Raw genomic sequence first — 19,187 nt, 5'->3', positions numbered from 1 at the left:
ACGCTATGTAGCGGCGGCGCCTCGAGTCAGTCAAAGAAAGATCTGCGCGCACGGATCGACGTTGTTTGCTTGACTGCGTAAGCCGTTGGCTGGCACATTCTGACATTGCTGCTAGAGTCCGAAGGGACGCTTAATTACATTACGTGTTGAGATTTAGAATGCGACAGCATCCAAGCCGGAAAACCGCTCGGCCTGCTTCTTCTCCATTAATGCTGCCCGCAGCATGCGCCGAGTTTGTGCGGCCGCCAGTATTCCATCTTTTAAGAAGTACTATTGTGGTCACCCTCTCCACTTCCGGTAATTTTTCACGCAAGGGTTCCTGGGGTTCATTTAAAGGTTAATTCAAGAGTTCTTTCAAGGTTTTTAGCTCCCAAATATCTAGCTCCGAAATTCAGAAGCTTTCAAGGACTTCCTAATATTTTTTTCAAGAATGAACGAACACAGCGGCTTATCATACCAACATTTTCTACACATCACGAATGTAACTTTTATTACACAAGGCAGTTTCACCGACAAAACTATGCAGGCTAAGTCGCACTTCAGTTGCAGCTTAAGCTAAAGCTCAGCTTGCTCGTTTTTTTCAGCTCAATACTGACGCTGATAATGGCTTATGCTTTGTTTTGCTGGTCAAACCTTTCGTCTTTTATCGCTCATGTCAGCTCACTAGTAGCGTTTGTTTTGTTACAGAAGCGGCTAAGACATCCAACCGAAAAAAAGTATACTTCCAACATTTTTTTAAAGCGCAAGCTTTTACTACTCCCCACCGTAACTTCTTCGCCGCCGAAACCGAGCACTCGTCTCTGCCTCATCATGTGACAACCATGACGTCACACAACCGCAGCTAGGCGAGAGCCGCGCGCTCACGCTTTCTGCATAGCCTTCGCTGCCTCTCAGCCGGTGCCAGTGGATTGTAACAGCTCTCGACAGCTTAACGGCAGCAGTCGTCATGGGGATCCAGGCGAGACGCCCCGTAAACAGCCTGCGTCTCAGAGATAGCCTAGACGACAGGCCGAATCCGATCATCCAGTGGACGTAGGTCGACGAGAGGCTGCCGCGTAGAGACGAAGAGAGTAACCAAAGTTAAAAATTTGAAGTTAAGATTGGTAGACCTTGGCTAAACGTCAGTCATTACCACCAAGCAACAACCAGTTCTAGCCAAGCTTTACCAGGCTTAACTTTCAAGCTTTCGCTCTGGTTGTACTTAGGTTTAGCTGGATTAAACCTTTGCCTAATTTTTTCGGTCATCGAATCAAACGGTAAAGAGGTCACTATCGAGAAATTGAGGCCAAGATCGTTCACGTCGTGCACCGGCAAGTTGTTGGAAAAAGGTATACAAAAAAAATTTACAGACATTTAGATAAAAGTGGCCTCTTGTCAAACGCGATCTTCGTGTTCAGAACAAACCTTTCGACTAGATGTACCTTTACCGCGAAAAGAATAAATTATCGACAAGCCTAGAGGCTATCAGGCAAGGGCAACTCTAGTATTAGAATAGACCTCAAAGGTGCCTTTGATCATGTCCAACATGATATTGTACTAAAAATTAAAAATTATGGTATAAGGACGTTTAACTATATCAAATTTCCCTCGAACAGAAGAATTAGGAGAGAAGAAAGTCTGAGTTCACGCAACTGGGATGTAGGCGCACGCCACAGGGGGCAGTGCTGTCCCCTTTGATCGTCAACGTTTCCATATTAGGACTACCGAGTAGGCTGGACATCATACAGGGTGTCAAGCACGTGCTGTGTGCTGACGACATTACGGTTTGGACCTCTGGAGGGTCAATTGGGAGCACGCAACACAGGCTACAAAGTGCGGCGGATACCATTCAACAGTACCCTAATAGTTGTGGACTCCAATGCGCACCCAACAAATTGGAGTTCTAATATTTAGGAAGAAAAGAGATTCTGGCCCTGTTTTAGTAGTTGTGAAGGAGGCGCAAATTCAATAGGCGCCACTTGCGAAAATCTTAGGTCTGTTAATTGACGCCAGAGGCAACAACGCGGAAGTGATTAGGTGATTGCAAGCAACATATGAGCAAGGGGGTGTGATAAGTAGGGTATCAAACCACAACTCTGAACTTAAAGAAAATGAAACCATAAATTAATACCGGCTTTTATTGGAGGCAGGATCGCTTATATAGCACCATATTTGAAATGAAAAAAAAATTGGGAAGAACAAGTTGGATGTCCTAATACGCAAAGTATATAAAAGAGCACTTTGTATCCCGGTAAACGCAGGAACAGAGATTACTATACATCAGCTTTCACAACACTGTATATTAAATTATTACAGGAACATAAATATTACTACACATGAGCGTTCACAATACTGTAGATTAAATTATTGAATGGCATTCGATATTGTACAGGATAGTGCTATCAGGAAGCAAGACAGGAAGGGACGTACTCAATAGACTATAGAGCTCTCATGCATTTGGTCTACGAAGGACAGAGAGGACTTGGGAGACTAGCTTAGAAGCAAGATCGAGGTCCAGCCCATTTCGAGAAAGATGCGCTCTGAATTTCTTACACGAAAAGAATAAAGGCTAGGGCGTACGCCATCAGGGGAACATGGGCACGATGGAAGAGAATTTATGTGGACGCGGAAGGAAGGGTCGGTGTGATATCAACGATAGCATGCATGAATGCGCAAGGGAAATTAGTTAATGGGGCATAATTTCGATACCAGGGAAACGCCCAGGTTGAGGCAGTGGCGACTGCTTTGGCGATAGTTTCCAGGAAGGTCTCGTGCACAATTACGGATTCCCAGACTGCATGTCGTGGCTATACCAGAGGAAGGATTGCTAAACACACAAAGAGAATAAGCCGAAGTGAAGAAGATACAGATTTTAAATCCACAGTCATATAGACTCCAGTACATTCTGCTGATGTTGGAAACAAAGTCGCTCACGCCACTGCCCGCGCGCTGTTACCCCGGGTGCCCCAACATTCGCAAGACCATATTATTCTGACCTGCTATTAAGCTATAAAGATTTGCTCTAACATTTGAGATTAACAAGGAAAGTATACGCCGAACAGCTCAAAAATCTAAACAGGGAGCAAGGAGTCATTTCAAGGAAATTGCGAACGAATACTTATAGAAATCTTGTCAAGTTCAGCTTTATGTTTCAAAATTCGCACGATCCACAATGCGCCTTCTGCGGTGAAGTGGCCGACTTATACCATATGGTATGAGCATGCCGAAAAAATCCAGCTATGCAGAGAATCAATAACCCAACAAATGAGGACTGGGATGAGGGGCTGTCAGCTCACATTCGGGAGACCAACTTTCTCTGGTGAACTGGGCAAGAGCGGCGGCAATAGCCAATGGGCTCCTGGAATGAGGGCCCAGCAAACCATTCTATGCATTAAACGGTTTTGTCTCTATATATCGAATCAACTTCTTCACTTAGACAACGCTTTTTATACATACGCCTTCGAACTTCAAGCCTTCTGCTTCTGTCAAGCTTTCAAAACAGCTCATTAAAGATGTCTTGCAGAAACTGCATTTACTTCGCGATCTGCAGAAAGGATACCATCTGCTTTATCCAGAGCATCACAATATGTTCTGATCTGCAAAAAATTCCTGTCAAATTTTCCATGGTAAATTACTTATTCATGCTGAATCTCTACAGCATGTTCCCATGCCCTTGGCTCAGAACAGTCGACAGTTTAACTCTGCACAGTTCTCAGGACGAAGAAATTATCTTCAGGACTTCATAACCACGAGTTGAGCAGAGGCGGAATTTTCCAGAAACCGGATACACTGAGAATGTGATGCCACCACTGCGGAAGTGGGCTAGACGAGTTTGCTGACTTCAGTGCAGTTTGAAAGATCGCTGGATTAACCGACTTTTTTACATTATTTCTTACAGGGTGCCAGCTGATCGAGTAGCTGTAATCACTTATCAATATGGGTAGCGGCTGAAGCAGCTCAGAGCACAGCAGCAGCAAACGATTGTGGCCCGAAGGAAAACTCTCAAAGATAGGCGTATTTAATAAAACGAAGGCAGAAAAGTCGGCCAGGCAGATTGATATCTGGCCTGCTACTCTGCACTGGGGAAGGGTAGGAGAAGAAAGAGGGTCGTGATGGGTGACGATGTCGTCAAATGCACGACAAAGGCTTTATGTGCTATCTCACCATTAACCCAGCCCTGTGCCAGCTGAGGCCACCTTATCGCCGCAAACTTCTTAATCTCATCCTCCTGCCTGACTCTCTGCCGCCCCCGGCCAAGTTTGCCTTTTCCTAAAATCCATTCCGTTGCCCTGAGGGACCATTATTTATGTTCTCTTCGCATTGTATGCACTGTCCGTAAGAACTTTTCTCGAATTCAGCTCAGGTATTAAACTCCATCCAATATGCTTCCTGACCGACTCCTGCTCTCTGCCCGGTCACTAAACGTAACACTTACCACTGAAAAAAATACCACTTAATAGAGTAGAAGGTTTATGAAGAATTTTTTCATATTCGAGGTTTTTCAAGGACCTGCATGGGCTCCGTAGAAAACATTCAGAAATTTAGAAAAGGTTGAACCGGCTTCCCGAAATATTTAGTGCGCTCTGCAGGCTTTTCACAAGGTGTAGAGAAAAAGTTCTGGAGAAAAGGTTAAAATACAAAGCAAGGTCTGCGACTGAGCAATGCAAGCCTGGAATATACCCCTAGAGGGCAACAGAATGAGTTTCAAACCCAATATGGAAAGCAAGAGCTCAGCAAGTTCCACAGTATTATATTTCTCCAAGAGGAACGACCAATAGAGTACAACAACGATGAGAAAACGAGAGAATTCTGTAGGCTAGCCAGGGACAGTGCAGCTTTGCTGTATTCACAGACTATAGACAGAAGAAATTTCTTGCAAATGATATGTATACGTTCAATTTTATTACATCAGGCCATTTGGCCAGGTCTTCAAGGCATCCATTGCACAAACTTCAGCAAACTGGAGCCCAAAAATGTAGCACACAATAAAAAAGAGATACGCCCGGTTTTAAAGCAAATAAAAAAGAAATTAAAAAAAAAACACAAAGAACAAAACAGGCACGCCATCAATCTTAGTTTCGTTTGATTTTGTGGCGTTTGACGCCCCAAGGAGACTCAGGCTACAGGGGACGCCGTAGAGAGTGCTCCGAATAATTTTGACCTTCTGGGGTTCTTTAACATGCACCGACATCGTACAGTACACGGGAATCGAACATTAAGACTCCATCGAAATGCGACTCCCGCGGCCGGGATCGAACCGCGTCTTTCGGGTAAGCAGCCGAGCACCATAACCACCGAGCCACCACGGCACCTAGCAATCGTAGTGTCCAATTAATTTCAGACTACATCACGAACACCTTTAGCATTCGTTTATAGAAGCACAGTTGAGAGTAAAAAAGATTAGAACATTGGACATCACCGCAGCGGAGAAAATCGCACCGTGCCGCTGACGGGGAGCCGCAATTTCCGAAAGCACCTGGCACTTTTGTTATCGGCATGTTCGTAACCGCGACGCCGAATGTTGCTATATGCCGCTTCTGTGGCACATCACTAGTGCTAATCATTTTTACGCGCAACTGTACATTCTATGTTCCGTCACACGTAAGTGAAACGCTTTTGCGATGTACAATCATCTATTAAGACAAACTTGCCACACACAAGCTACACATGCAAGCAGAGGCCATAATTAAATATAGTAAACGCAATTTAAAAGCATTTAAGTTTCAAAATACGTAAAAATTGGCCCAAAGCAAACATGTGTGGACAACTTGCACGCCTACAATCGTAAAAATCGAGGAAAACTTTGTCCAAAAAGCCACTGCTCCGATACTCTTTGCTAAAAATCCATCAGTTTTCTCACACATTACGACAATGGAAACGGCATGCTAGGTAGGGTGCAGCATGGTTTATGCGGTACCATGCACCGTCCGTGGCAAAACAGACTGAAGCCAGCTCCTAAGCGCAAGGAGTGCTCCGAACTGATTGCAAAACTGACACTGCGTGCTTATCACTGCTGACCAGAAGAGCTCATGAAGCAAGTTTCTTGGACCAAGAGACGGCCATCGTTTCTCTGCAAGTCATGACGCATACATCAGCCACGTACACAACTACAAGTAGTCCACAGAACACGAGCATAATGTCACTTCTTCATCGGGGTCAGTAAGCTGAGCACAAACACTTCGAAATGAAGGCAGCACAATTCAGTCTCCGTGCACAAGGGCTATCGTCATGGGTGTCTTCTTACTGCACAATATCCTCAGATGTTATCGAGCCTGGAGCTCTAGCAACTCACGTCACCAGCAGCCTTCGCATAGCACAGTACTGGGTCTTGACTGTCCACTGCCCACAACAGTGTCCATTACGAGAGCACACAGTGCATTGCAAGCGCGATGACTGCAACGCTTGTCTTAGGTAAAATGACGTTTTAGGCATACAGGTTACACAAAATTCTACTATGTATTATTTATCAAATCATGGCGACAGTGATGTCGTTTCGTTTTGCTGCGCCATCAAACATTCTTGCGCGCCATTCCGCGTTATGGCACCGGTTGGCCTGCAAAAACAAAAACGGGGCAGTCAGGAAGACTCACTCTGCAAGAAAAATCAGAACTGCGAAGTGTGCAAGCAACACTTCAAATTCACATTTAGCATCCCACTAGGCAACCATGTGCAACCACCTCAGTGAGGTTCAGCACTGAGAAGGGTTATCAGCAACCTCCTAGGTTATGATTGCTGGATTCAGACTTGCTGGGCCGTAGGAAGGTGTCCTGAAGGATAGCCCAATTTCTCCCCTCACTTGGGCTGCATGGGAGGTTCAGCATTCCTGTACTTCATGGGTGCCGGTCCGGCCACCTTTCCCAACACTAAAGCTTTCTCATACATGTGATACTCTCCATATTGTATCTAACCATTTTGGTCACGCAGTACAAAGCTCCGCTGATACATTTTTCACCTCGACCACAAAAGAAAACTTACTTGCCGGGAAACTCAGAACCCAGGACGAGCACGTGAAAAAGACGCACACCATTGTCTGCAGTTTTCAGAGCAAAAACACTACTACTCGGGGTACAATTCGAGTTTCGCCTGGCTTTGTGCGTTTAACCTTCAAGCTCGACGAAGGTCAAGCCAAGCATTCACCCCAAGACAAAAAATGTATTGTGGTTGCTTTTGTTTTCGTGTTGAGTTTAGTGGCACATAGGCAACTAAGGCTATCATGTGCCAAGCTCAAGGCATGAGAAATTGTTTTCTGTAGATTTTTACAAAGGTATAAAAATTATGGCGGTGTAAAAAGCCTAAAGATTTTACCCTTCTGCCCAGTAATGAGAGAAAAACAAGATTCACAAATTGCCAATAATAAAGGTTTCAAAGGAGGCTGGGTAACCTCATCAGCCGTCCTTGGCTGGGCAAGGCTGGGCCCCAACCAATCAAAATAAAAATCTCACCAATTTTCTCAGGAATGAGAAAGTGGCTAAGGTGCGTCAGGCAAAGAACTGGGTCATATTTTACATATTTTTAAGAACACCAGCTTCTGGTAAAAATTTAAGAACGCAGTAGATGTCCACAATTTCATTTTCACCTAAGAGCAGTGATGGAATAAAAGAGATGCATTGGTTATAGAATGAGAGAAGCAGTTTTTCCGTAGCTTTTCCAGTTTTGAACATGAAATTAAAAATGACTCACTGTAAGTTCATCTCCACATGCCCAAACTGGTTTGTCTTCTTTTGTTAGCAGAATGTTGTGTGTAATGTGTGTGGCCTATACGGAGATGGCAGATAATGACTTCCTTGAAACGTTTCTGGTGCACACATGAATTTCATTCACCTCGAACTGGATTCGTTAAGTGCAGCTTGTTATTTAATTCGCTGCTCCATGTGGACTGCGAAATTTTCCTTGCCGAATATTGTATTAATTTCATGCAATCTTTATAGGGCACATTTACATGTTTTATTTGCTGGCCACAAGCTTCAGAAGCGGACAAATCTGCCCTTTCGTTGTCTTTTATGACAGCATGACTTGGTACCCAGCACAGTCTTATGTTTTGTCTTTGAGCTATGACACTTTGTGATGTTGTGTATGAGGTCGCCGAGCAGCGGAGTTATTGTATTTCTGGAATGAAGGGCTGTGAGCACACTTAGCGAGTCTATGTAAATAATACTGTTGCCGAAATTCTCATTTACTATTTCTTTTTCATGACTACACAAATAGCGTAACATTCCGCAGTATAGATGGAAGCACACTGTGTAAGTCTTACTATTTTATTTCAATTCTCCTGTACCACTGCACTTCCAACGTAAGCGTCTCTTTTGGAACCGTCTGTATAAAAGACTGCGTAATTACTGTACTTTTTTTCAAGCGTGAGGAGTTTTTGTATTATATATTTTGCGGAATTTTTTTTACGGAAGTCTTTAAGAGTGAGACCACAGATTTCTGGAAATTTTTACCATGGCGGAACTGGACGTCGCCTTCGAGCAGTGCTTGGCAATATGTCTAGTACGCAGAGGTTCTGTCACATGTATTCAAATCGTAAGAGCATTGGACGGGTGGCCTGCGGTTTATTGTTAAAGAGTACTTTAGATGCGCACTCTGTAGCGATGGGGTAACAAATATGTTTGTGCAGTGAACGGATTTTTAGAATGTACGAGCATGTGAGCATGACTCTTCTGCCTGTAAGTGACGGATCGTTGGTTTCAACATAAAGACTCTTTATAGGTGACGTCCTGTAAGCACCACTTGAAAGGTGTAACCCTAAATTGTGCACTGGGTGGGGTCGTTTCAAATACGATGGCCTTGATGAACCATATACTATACTGCCATAGTCTAAGCAGGATCGTATCACAGAGCGGTAAATTTTTACAAGACTTGCCCTGTCAGAAAACCAGTGTTTGTATGAAAGGACTTTGAGTATGTTCAGTGATCGGGAAATTTTCTTTTTAAGCGCTTTAATATGAGGCAGGAAAGTGAGCTTTTTGTCAAATGTTATACCTAAAAATTTGTGTTCGTTTTTTTTACGGGGAACTCGGTTTCCTTCAGATGTAGGGTTCGATGTGCCTGTAATCCTCGTTTGAGTGAGAAAATAATGGCTACTGTTTTCTGTGCAGAAAACCGGAAGCCATTTCGGCCCATGATTCTTGTTTTTAATTCTTAATTGTGTTTGTCTTTTACATGTTGATAAGTTAGAGGATGTGCAAGCTATCTGGAGATCGTCTACATCAAGTGAATACATAGCAAACCTCGATATAATTTTGCTACAAGAATTTATTTTTACAATCAAGATAGTAGTGTTTAAAATACAGCCTTGAACTGCTCCATTTTCTTGAACGAAATTCCTCGAAAGCGTTGAGCCCAGGCGGACAATAAATGAACGGTTAGACAAAAAGTCTCTAAGGGAGTTCAGCATTCTGCCGCGGATGCCGACCCAGCTAAGTCCTGAAGAATCCCGAACCTCCAGGATGTATCATATGCTTTTTCTAAATCGAAAAAGACTCCAGGACAGTGTTGTTTGTGGATAAAAGCTTCTCTGACAGTATTTTCGAGCCGGACTGTGTGTCCTGTTGTGGAGCATCCCTTTCTAAAACCGCATGGATGGATATGTAAAAGTTCGCAGGAATAAAGGACAAAATTTAATCTTATATTCAGGACACTTTGGAAAGATTGGGCGAGGCAACTGGTAAGGGCTATGAGTCTGTAACTGTTAGCAGAGGTTGGGGGTTTATTAGGTTTAAGAAATGGTACAATAATAGCTTTTTTTCAGGCTACAGGTATTTTACTTGATATCCAAACTGTGTTAAAAAATCTTAAAATGCTGCTACGCCAAGCTCAGAAAGATGGGCAAGCATTTCATAGTGCATTTGGTAGGGTCCTAGAGCAGTTTTTTTTCCGGCAGATAGTACTCTGTTTACTTCTTGGAGAGTAATTAAATTGTATTATTGTGCTTTTCTACCCCCACTTATTGGAACTCTTTGTTTTTCGGTTATATTTGTGTATTATAAATGACTGCCTATATTGTGGTGAACGGGACACTACAGCAAAGTGTTCACCCAAAATGTCTGCCTGCTCCCTTATGCTTGTTTCTGTGACAGGTGTTGTCAGAAGAGGAATTGCGAACAGTGAGAAGTTGCCGTTTAATTTTCGAACCTGCTCCCAAATTTTTTTAGATGTGATTTGACTGTTTACAAATTAAACATAACTCTGCCATGAAGCTTTCTCGGCTGTGCGACGGATGTACCGAGCTTTAGCTTTTGCCTTTGTAAAAATTCCCAGATTTTCATGTGTCGGATACCTGCGGAAATTACCACAAGCTCTATTTTGTTGTTTTTTTGCTTCCTTGCAGTATTTTGTCCACCACATGTTGTGGTATGGTCGCACTACTCCAGAAGACTGCGGAATAGCTAATTCTGCAGCACTTAAGATACAGTTGATGAACTTTTCGTTTATCTGATCAATGCTCATGTTTTATAAATCTCTAATTTGTAAAGTGGGTTTTGGTCTAAAAAGTTCCCAGTCTGCTAGGTGCAGCTTCTGGCGTCACGGTTTTGTGGGGACTATTTCCGGTGGAGAAGTTAAACTTATTAGTATAGGGAGGTGATCGCTACCATATGGGTTGTCATTGACATCCCATTTTAAATCGTTAAAAACAGAAGGTGAAGTAAACGACAAATATAAACAGGTCATTTTGCCCGAGGTAGGAGAGCAGTATGTGTCTTTTCCGTGTTTAAGAGACATACATTATCTGTGAGGATAAAATCGTCAATTATTTGGCCCCTAGAGTTACAGCGCTCGCTTCTTCAAAAACGGGAGTGAGCGTTAAAATCCCCAACTACTAGACATGGCTCCGGAAGCTCATGAATGAGTTCTTGTAGGTCATGAACTGTTACTGTAAGATGCGGAGGAACATATACAGAACAGACAGTAATTGTTTTATAGGTGACGATGCTGACCACAACGGCTTCAAGTTTTGTTCTGATTTTTATTTCTCGAGCAGGGATGCCGCTTTGAACGACAAACGTGACGCCTAACGATAGTCGACTTGCCTGCTCGCGATCGCGTCTAAAAGTTTTATGATGTTTCAGGATATTCATATGTTGTGGACAAAGACTGGTTTCCTGAAGGCACAAGGCTACGGGCAACATTGACCCTAAAATATCTGTTATCTCACTGTAATTTCTCAACAGACCTCTACAGCTCGACTGAAATAAGAAAGCTATATTTATGTTTTGGTGTGTGAACGTTATGGGGTTTACTTTTGCTCTGGACCCGTTATGAGGGGTGTTTTTTTCCGCTCGGGGGAGCTGTTCCGCCGCTGTAAAGCAGGCGGAGTGGGAGCTGTATCCATCACCTCACCAGAGATGCTGGAGGACCGCGGAGAGGCCGCGGTTGTGTTAGTTTCAGGCCTCCCCTGAGGGGGGGAATTCCTGCGGGATGCCGACCCATGGACCGGCGCTCTCTGCTTTGAGGCTTACATTCACAGCGCAAAGACGAACACGGACACGAGGGGACACACCACAAAGCGCCGACTTTTATTGCTGCGCGCAACGAATACATAATGAGTACAGCGGGCGTGCGCAGCAGCGAAAAGGAAAGTCATGTAAGACTGGTAGCAGCGCCAAACCGCAAGGGAAACATCATCATAGGAGCAAGAAAGAAAACAAAGCTAAAACCTAAATGTCAGAACGCAAACAAGAACAAAAAATATGATACCCTAGTTAGAAATTTCGAAGACTCCGTGTCTTAGGAATTTCGTGCTTTCAGCGCCGTGCTCCTTATCACTTAACGAAAACAACAACGATGGGGTGCTGACAGAGTAATCTCCTTTTTCTGCAATCTCACCAGCCTCAGCTATCTCCCTGGCTGTTTTGCTGATATACTTAGAAGGATTGCTGTTCTTTTCAAAAATGGACCACGTTTCTTACACTGTTGGCAATCACAGCAGTGTATGCGTAGATGATGGGATACCCTAACGACACTATTGCTGTGTTCCATGAGCCTCTCGTTGAGACATCTGCCAGTTTCGCCAATGTAGGCTCGGCCACAGGGCAAAGGTATAGAGTAGACTACGTCTTTTCCGCACTCTACAAAAGGTTGCCTGTGCCTAACAGTGCAGGGATTGCTCCCAGTAACGGTGGAATTTACCTTCTTGCACAGTTTTTACAGCTCCTCTGGTGTGGAAAACATAACATGCACACCTGCTGTTTTCCCCATTTTCTCGTGCTACTGGGCGATGGTGTGCATGTAAGGTAGTACCGCCAAATTTTTTCTCCCATCTGTGTCAGCCCCGCCTTTGTCTGGTACGACTTCCCTGCTTTCTTTGGGCATGTTCTCGGCAACCGATAACAAGAGTGTACATGGGTAGCCAGAGCCACTCAACCGGGTCACCTGGCTAGAGAACTTAGAATCCAGTTGCGAGTCTTTCTTTTCCCACGTTGCCGTTGCTTCCATGCGCTGTTTTTTTTTTTGGGGGGGGGGGGGGGCTGCTCGTTGCTAGCGGTATTGTCCTTCGTTGCGTGTCGCTTTCCTGGCGTGGTGTGTTCGCGATGCCAGTAAACGTCGGAAGGACGGGTGGTTGACCCCTCCGGCAGCATTTCTCGGGTGCCATTCTGAGAAGTTTCCAAGGCGTTGGCGATTTCGCAGACTCGCTCCCAAGTGACTTCGTCGTCCGACAGGGCAAGAAGACGGCATCGAATCGAATCATTTCCGATTACAGCAATCAGTCGATCCCGGGGCGCTTCTTCCAAAAACTTCCGAACGAATACGTTGCAGCCAGTTTTTTCAGCTCGACGATGAACTGTTGCAGGCTATCGTTCGGCTCTCGCTTTCGCTGGTAGAAGTGATAACGCTCAGTAACCACAGACAGCTTTAGAGCATAGTGCTTTAGGAGAGCTTCTGTAGCTTCTTCGTACTTGACTTCCGTGGGTTTCTTCGGCAGCAGCAGGCTACGCAGAGTCACGTAAGCCTTTTCACCCAGGATTGTTAAGAAGACTTGCAGCTTCTTACTAGCGTCTATTCTATTGGCGGTTGCATACAGGTCTAACTTTTTTACGTAGATGTCGATATTGCCAGAGTCAGGGCAGAACTCGGCCAGAGATCCCAGGGTGGTGGTCATCATTGATGTCCTCGCTTGACGTGCGTCGTCTTCGTTTCTGCACGCTCGGTCATTGCCTCAGCCAGAACGATCCCATCCTCGTCGCCATTTTGACCAGACACGCCGTGAAGTCAAGTATTTATTCGAACAGCAACAAGAACATAACAGCCAAATGATTCAGGGCATCGCCTTATAAAGAAAGCCTGGGTGAAACCGAGGCATGTCATTGGTTAGCGATACAATAGCACACGTGCACACTAACCGCGTACTTACGCGGCGCACTGTAACAATGCGATAACACGCGTGATAATCTTTGGCAAGATGCAACAATCTCTAAGCATATTTTCCTTCACTCTGTTTTTGCTGTATAATGCTCGATTGTTCAACAGCGGTCATTATCATTGCCTGCTGAAATCTTTCCCATTTCACTCCAAGAAGTTCATTGTCCTCTATTTGCAGTTCGCGTATCGCTGACGCTGCACGTTCCATAAAGATATCCTCTTTCAGCAGCTTTTCAATAAGTTTCCAGTTTTTCGAACTGAATTTGTTTTTCGTTCTTCTGCTTTTCCCAGCATGGAAGACAACCAGACAATGGTCACTAAACGGCTCTGGTTGTACGAGGTATTCGCCGCAGAATAGTATCAGTTCGGCAGATACGTACGCCTATTTAAACGTGCGTGACTCGTTCCATGCAAACGGGTAAAATGGACGCCAGAACCACACTCGAGACAATCGCCAAAATCTTCCGGATGACAGCGATCAGTTACGTCACTCAAACAGGCAGTACTCGCATCTCTACAGGGAGCCGAGCTGGTCTTGTCGCATGCCATGCTTACGCAGTTGAAATCGCCAAGACAGACGATCAGACGGGCTGTATCACAACAGTTTCAAACTTTCTCAAAAAGTGTTCGCCTCTCTTCCACGTTAGTGGGCGCGTAAATACCGATGACACGCCATGCCACACCAGCAAATGTCATGTCACAGAGAAGCCAACGACCTAAAATGCAAGTCTGAACTCATTCCATAATCGCTCCCAGAGACTGGCGGATCAAAAGCATGCACCCTGCCGAAGTACCTACAGCATGAGACACGCAAACATCGTTTCGACTGCTGAACAGACGCACCATACTGTAGGTCTGGTCTTGACTCTCGATTTTGGTTTCTTGTACCGCTAGATTATCCAATTCCTACTCAGTTGCGAGTCGTAACGGCTGATCCTCCTGGATGAAAGAGCTCTGACATTGAGCGTGGCTACGACGAGGTGTCTACCAAAAGCCGCCATCACTTAGCAGTACCAGGCCCCCAGTACGGCGCTTACCTTTTTACGCCCCATGTCGCGCTGTGTAGTGTCGTCCCGCCATTATTATGACTGAGTTGTCGTTGCGAGGAAGCGACGACGATCGGTGCCCGCTGGTGACACGCTGCTTTTTCACCTCGGCGGCGTCCCGCTGACTTTGTAGCAGACGTTGCCTTTGCTCCGGGCTCATTCCATCGACATCGTGGCGGCGCCATTTAGCAGCAGCAGGGTCGACCTCCATGGATTCCCCGTTGCCTTTTTCAGCGAGGCATGGGATTTCCTGCGGTCACTCGGTAACCTTGTTCATGACTGCCGACTCGGTGGCCTGAGCGTTGATTCAGCAGTCGGTGGCGTGTCGTTTTCCTTGTCGTCGCGCTTCAATGCAGCCGTTAGAGTCTCGACCGCTGGGTTGGAGGCGGCCTGCTCAGCCTCATCCTCGTCCATATGCAGCTCACTGTTTTCGTCGAGTGTTCCTCGCACAGCCGCGCGGTCGTACGACTTCATGTATTCAGCCTCTTCGTGCCCGTACGCATGGTACTGGCTACACTTGGGTATCATGCAGTCGCGCCTAATGTGGCATGTGTTACGGCAGCGGAGACATATCGGTGCACGCCCAGGCACGACGACTAACACTGTTCCCTTCCCGATACGTATCTGATGGGGCAGGCGCTCGAGTCTTGCACCTTCTTGTAGAACCAGCCGCACAACTCCAGTAGTCGAGTCAGCGTTTTCAAACCCGCCTGTCTTCCATCTATCTCTCGAGACTTCTTTCACTTCGCCGTAGTCAGCGAACGCCCGCCTCAGAGTATCGTTGCTCACGTTGAAGGCGCACCAATGCACCTTCAGCCACACTTTGTGCCTTTCAGGGTAAAAAACTACGCAATTCTTCCCTTTAACAGTAATATGCCCGGCGTCGAGCAGCTTTTTCTTGGCCTCCTCACTGCGGAAGTTTACTAACAAAACGTGCGACATCTGGCATGCTCCGATACTGCACACCTGTTCGATGACGCCGGCTTCTTTCATCGGCTGATGGAAATCTTCAATCCTTTAAGGCCTTCCCGCGTTGTCGAAGTTTAGAACAACAATTGTTTCCAGTCCTTCTCCTGTAAGCAGGGGAGGCGGTACAATCCTGTAGTCTTTCAAACCATCCAAAAACGATGTTGAACGGCCAGCATCGGCGGTTATCACAGCTCGCGAAGAACCAGCCATTCTGCGTCCTTTCACGACCGTAGCTGGAAGCAGACTGACTACGCTTCCCTATCGCCACAGCCAATCACGCTTCGTGTTAAACTGTAACACACTCTCCCGCTGTGCGTCGCACATCGTCTACTAATACTGCTATCAAAATAATATTCGCGCTTGGAGCTATGTTGCGGTAGTCACAGTTCAGTGCAGTATGCGCTGGCGCTGACAAGAATGCGGCAGAAACGTGCAACTGGAGCATATGCCGCCGGAATATACTAGGTGAATTGGCATTGACGATGAAAAAGTTGAAGACGTTCATAACTGGCACCCTGGGTCAGTAGACGCCTCAGTAGTGCTTTCAGGACTCGATGAGAGGAGGAGAGGAGTCGGCCAACTGGAGAGCGCACGACCAACAGATTGTTCGGAGGAGCGCGCATATATAGACGAGTGCGCTTGGCGGTCGTTTCTCGAATGGTAGGAAAATGGGTAAAGTCGCTCGCTCTCCGGAAAAAGAAGCCGCCCGTGAGTGCCAGGGCGAGTTGGCGGGCGAATGGGCACGGCGTCGTCAGGCTAATTCAGAAGCCCGCGCCAAGGATACCGATGCCCTGCGCAAGCGGAGGGCGGAAGATCCCGAGCGAGAGAAGCCCAACGCCAGGCAGCTTCACTGTTAACATCAGCGTTCGCGATATTAAGTGAAGCTGCGCTGATTTTTCCAACTGTTCTCCGCTTAATTGTCTTCACAGATCTCCGTCAAAGAGTAAAGCGGTCCCCTGCATGGAGCACAACATGACCGCACGGTTCTCAACACCAGGGTTGATGGTTATGAGATAGTTAGGAGGGTTAAAGAAACCTGGCTGGAACGAGTGGCGAGATGTTGCAGCTGGAGTACCCTTCCACAATGCTGCTTGACCCATGAAAATTCGTGCCGCATTTTCGATGTATATGTGCACCCACCCGGTTGGAGAGTGCCTGGATGACGTTGCCAAGGTTTGCCAGGGAGCGGTTGATGTTCGGGCCTCTCTCAGGCGCGCCCCCACCGACTGGGACTCCGACAGCCGCTCGCTGCCCGCCAGGTCCACCCAGTTGAGCCGCCCTGTGCACAGCCACACTGCATGGCACACACTTCACTCTGCAGACGCGATCACCAGGTCCGTAACAGCCTAACTTCCTACTACTGTAGTGGACGGCCAAGTATGAATAATGGAAATTTGCACGACTTAGAGGTCTCCAGAAGCATAGGTAAAATATCGCTTGTTTTTAATGGCTCGCCTTTGTTCCGATGCTCACCATCTGATGTGAGAGATTTTTTCGATGGTGTTAAATAATCAACGGAAAATGAGAAAAAATGGTTAGTTTATACTACAGTAATTCGAGCTCCACTGAGATGCGACGCAGTTCGAACTAACCAAAGTGAACAGATTATGCCTTCTTAACTGCATCCCGATTGCAGTGTACCGCAACGGCCTAAACCTGTTCTAAAGCCCCAACTTATCGGAATGAGTCTTAGACTTCAAAAATGAATAAGAGTCGGAATGCGCCAGCACGTGCGAACTAGCGCAGCGGAGGGCCGCACCGGAGTCGCAAAAGACCTGCGACCCCCTGTGAATATGGTGGAGGCGCTGGAAAACTGAGCACCGCGCTGCCCTCCCGCGACTACTGCACGTACACATACATTGCCCGAGCTTCCAGGCTTCCGATTCCAGCCCCATTCGGTAGGCTGCAACAAGAAATCCAGTTGGAACACGCCAAAGCAAATAGTACACCGGTCTATTAGAACTGTGTTGGGAGTGCGTCCGCTGACCTCGACAGCGGAGCTCTGTGTGCGCGTTGTGGCTAGTGATGTCTAGGCGGAAGACTGATTGGGACCGGGATGACCGTTCGTTGCACTTGGTGGCAGCCACGGCCCGGTTCTTCCGCGCACACCGCAGCAACTGGCCGATCTGGGGAAAGGAGCAAGAAGTGGTAGGGAACGATGAAGCTTCGTAGATTCGACCGTGCGGCCGAAGTACCGTCAAGTGGCAGTGTAAGCCTATGGCATCGGAAGCTCGTTTATTCGGGATGCCTAAAGCAATTGCGTCAGTTAATTTGGACATGCTTCCAAAGTGGCGCCGTGTAGTGGTAAGACCTTTTACACGTGCGATAGTCCGAATATTAGTCCTACAATGCCTTAGCTGCATGTTATATGTGTGCAGTGGCAAGAATGACGAGAATTGGCAGGCGTGCGTCGGTAGGCTGAGAGTTTTCGGTCATGTAGTTAACCGGCAGCCCTCGGTAACAGCTGCTATCAGCCGCGCATATCAGCCAGCCGTGTGCTGCACGCCAATTTCCTTGCCACCGATTTTTTTAATTTTGTTTACCGAAAGGGTCTAAACCCTCCAGCGCCAATGCGCGCCTACCTCACTCCGTACCCGTGGCATATTTCCGTTCCAAACTCCACTGCACGAACGGAGAACAGCACGTGACGAGCGCGAAGCCTTCTCACATGCGATGCCACGTGCCTTGAAGATGTTCCAATGCTACTGCGTCGCACACTGAAAGAAGCCGCGGAAACCCTGAACAAATTATGGAGTTCGGCTGTAACGACACTTCCGACAGCGTGCACGAATCGAATAATTTGGCAGTACTGAGAAAAGTATCTGTTGTCGCAGTTTTAGCCTTGAAAGGTAATGACCATTGTCCAGGTTTTTACCAAACAAGTTTTACTTTCACGCGAACTGTTTTTAGCAGTTTTGGGGATCCATCTGATAATTTAACATTCTCATATATCAGACGTCCTTTTAACTTCCTTTAAGTACGAATTAATGAGGTTTTATTGTATCAACACGGCGTTAAATTTAGACGACTCAAACTCTGCAGAAGCATCTCATGTCAGCAACCCGACAAGTATAAGAAACCAAGCACAACTTCAGTCTGAAGAAGGCCATGTTGCTGCCGCTCCAACGAATGACAAATTTCACAGGGTGCCTCGCACAACATTCTTTACGGGCTACAGACGCAAGCCTGAATAATAAAAATTCGATACAAATGAAACAGCTTTCAAACATCGTACCTTGAAGGTTCAATTAACACATCTTTTCATTGCCGCATTTTGCGTAAGAACGAGGTTAGGTGCACTAGAAACGCTTGACTTCTGGGGTTTTACCAACTTTTGTGGATTCATTATATGACCAGAGAGGTTACCGAATGTCGTCGAAAAAACTAAGCTGCTCAGAAAGTTGAAGCAAAGCTGGTGTGTAAAAGTGAGAAAAGTAAATAAAATGAAACGTCACAGCTGGTGAAAAGCAACAGCTTAGACAACAACGCGCGGGATGGTCCATCTCTGTCATGGTTCATTCCATTTGCGAGCACTAGGTGTAAAATACTGCCCCGAGTGCAGTGTTCCTGAGGCGATGCAGCCCCCTTAGACCTTGTGCACCTTTGACCGTGCTGCAAGCCACACTGATGGGCCCACTGGAGCTGTTGCCAACTGAACGCATGAAAATGGCGGTTGGGGAAAAGAACTCGCAGGGAAAAGGGAGTAAGAGCCTCACATTCAGGGTACAGGCCACTGCACGCGCAAAGCACACAATGGGGATAAGCAGTGTGAAAAATCACTGCCACTAAAGCAGTCACGGAAGTTTGTTTTCCCTACACTCTATAAAGACACCT

At 46.3% G+C, this 19,187-nt stretch overlaps 1 pseudogene; it reads right to left on the bottom strand.

Annotated features, from left to right (window-relative positions):
• The window catches only part of LOC144121862 (uncharacterized), a 69,372-nt pseudogene extending 56,294 nt beyond the window's left edge, over positions 1-13,078 (bottom strand).
• Positions 13,079-19,187: the final 6,109 nt, after the last annotated feature.

The sequence above is a fragment of the Amblyomma americanum genome, chromosome 1, assembly GCF_052857255.1.
Source record: "Amblyomma americanum isolate KBUSLIRL-KWMA chromosome 1, ASM5285725v1, whole genome shotgun sequence".
NCBI lineage: Eukaryota > Metazoa > Arthropoda > Arachnida > Ixodida > Ixodidae > Amblyomma > Amblyomma americanum.
Note: the sequence above shows the minus strand (reverse complement) of the source record. Positions and strands in the feature narration are given on the sequence as shown.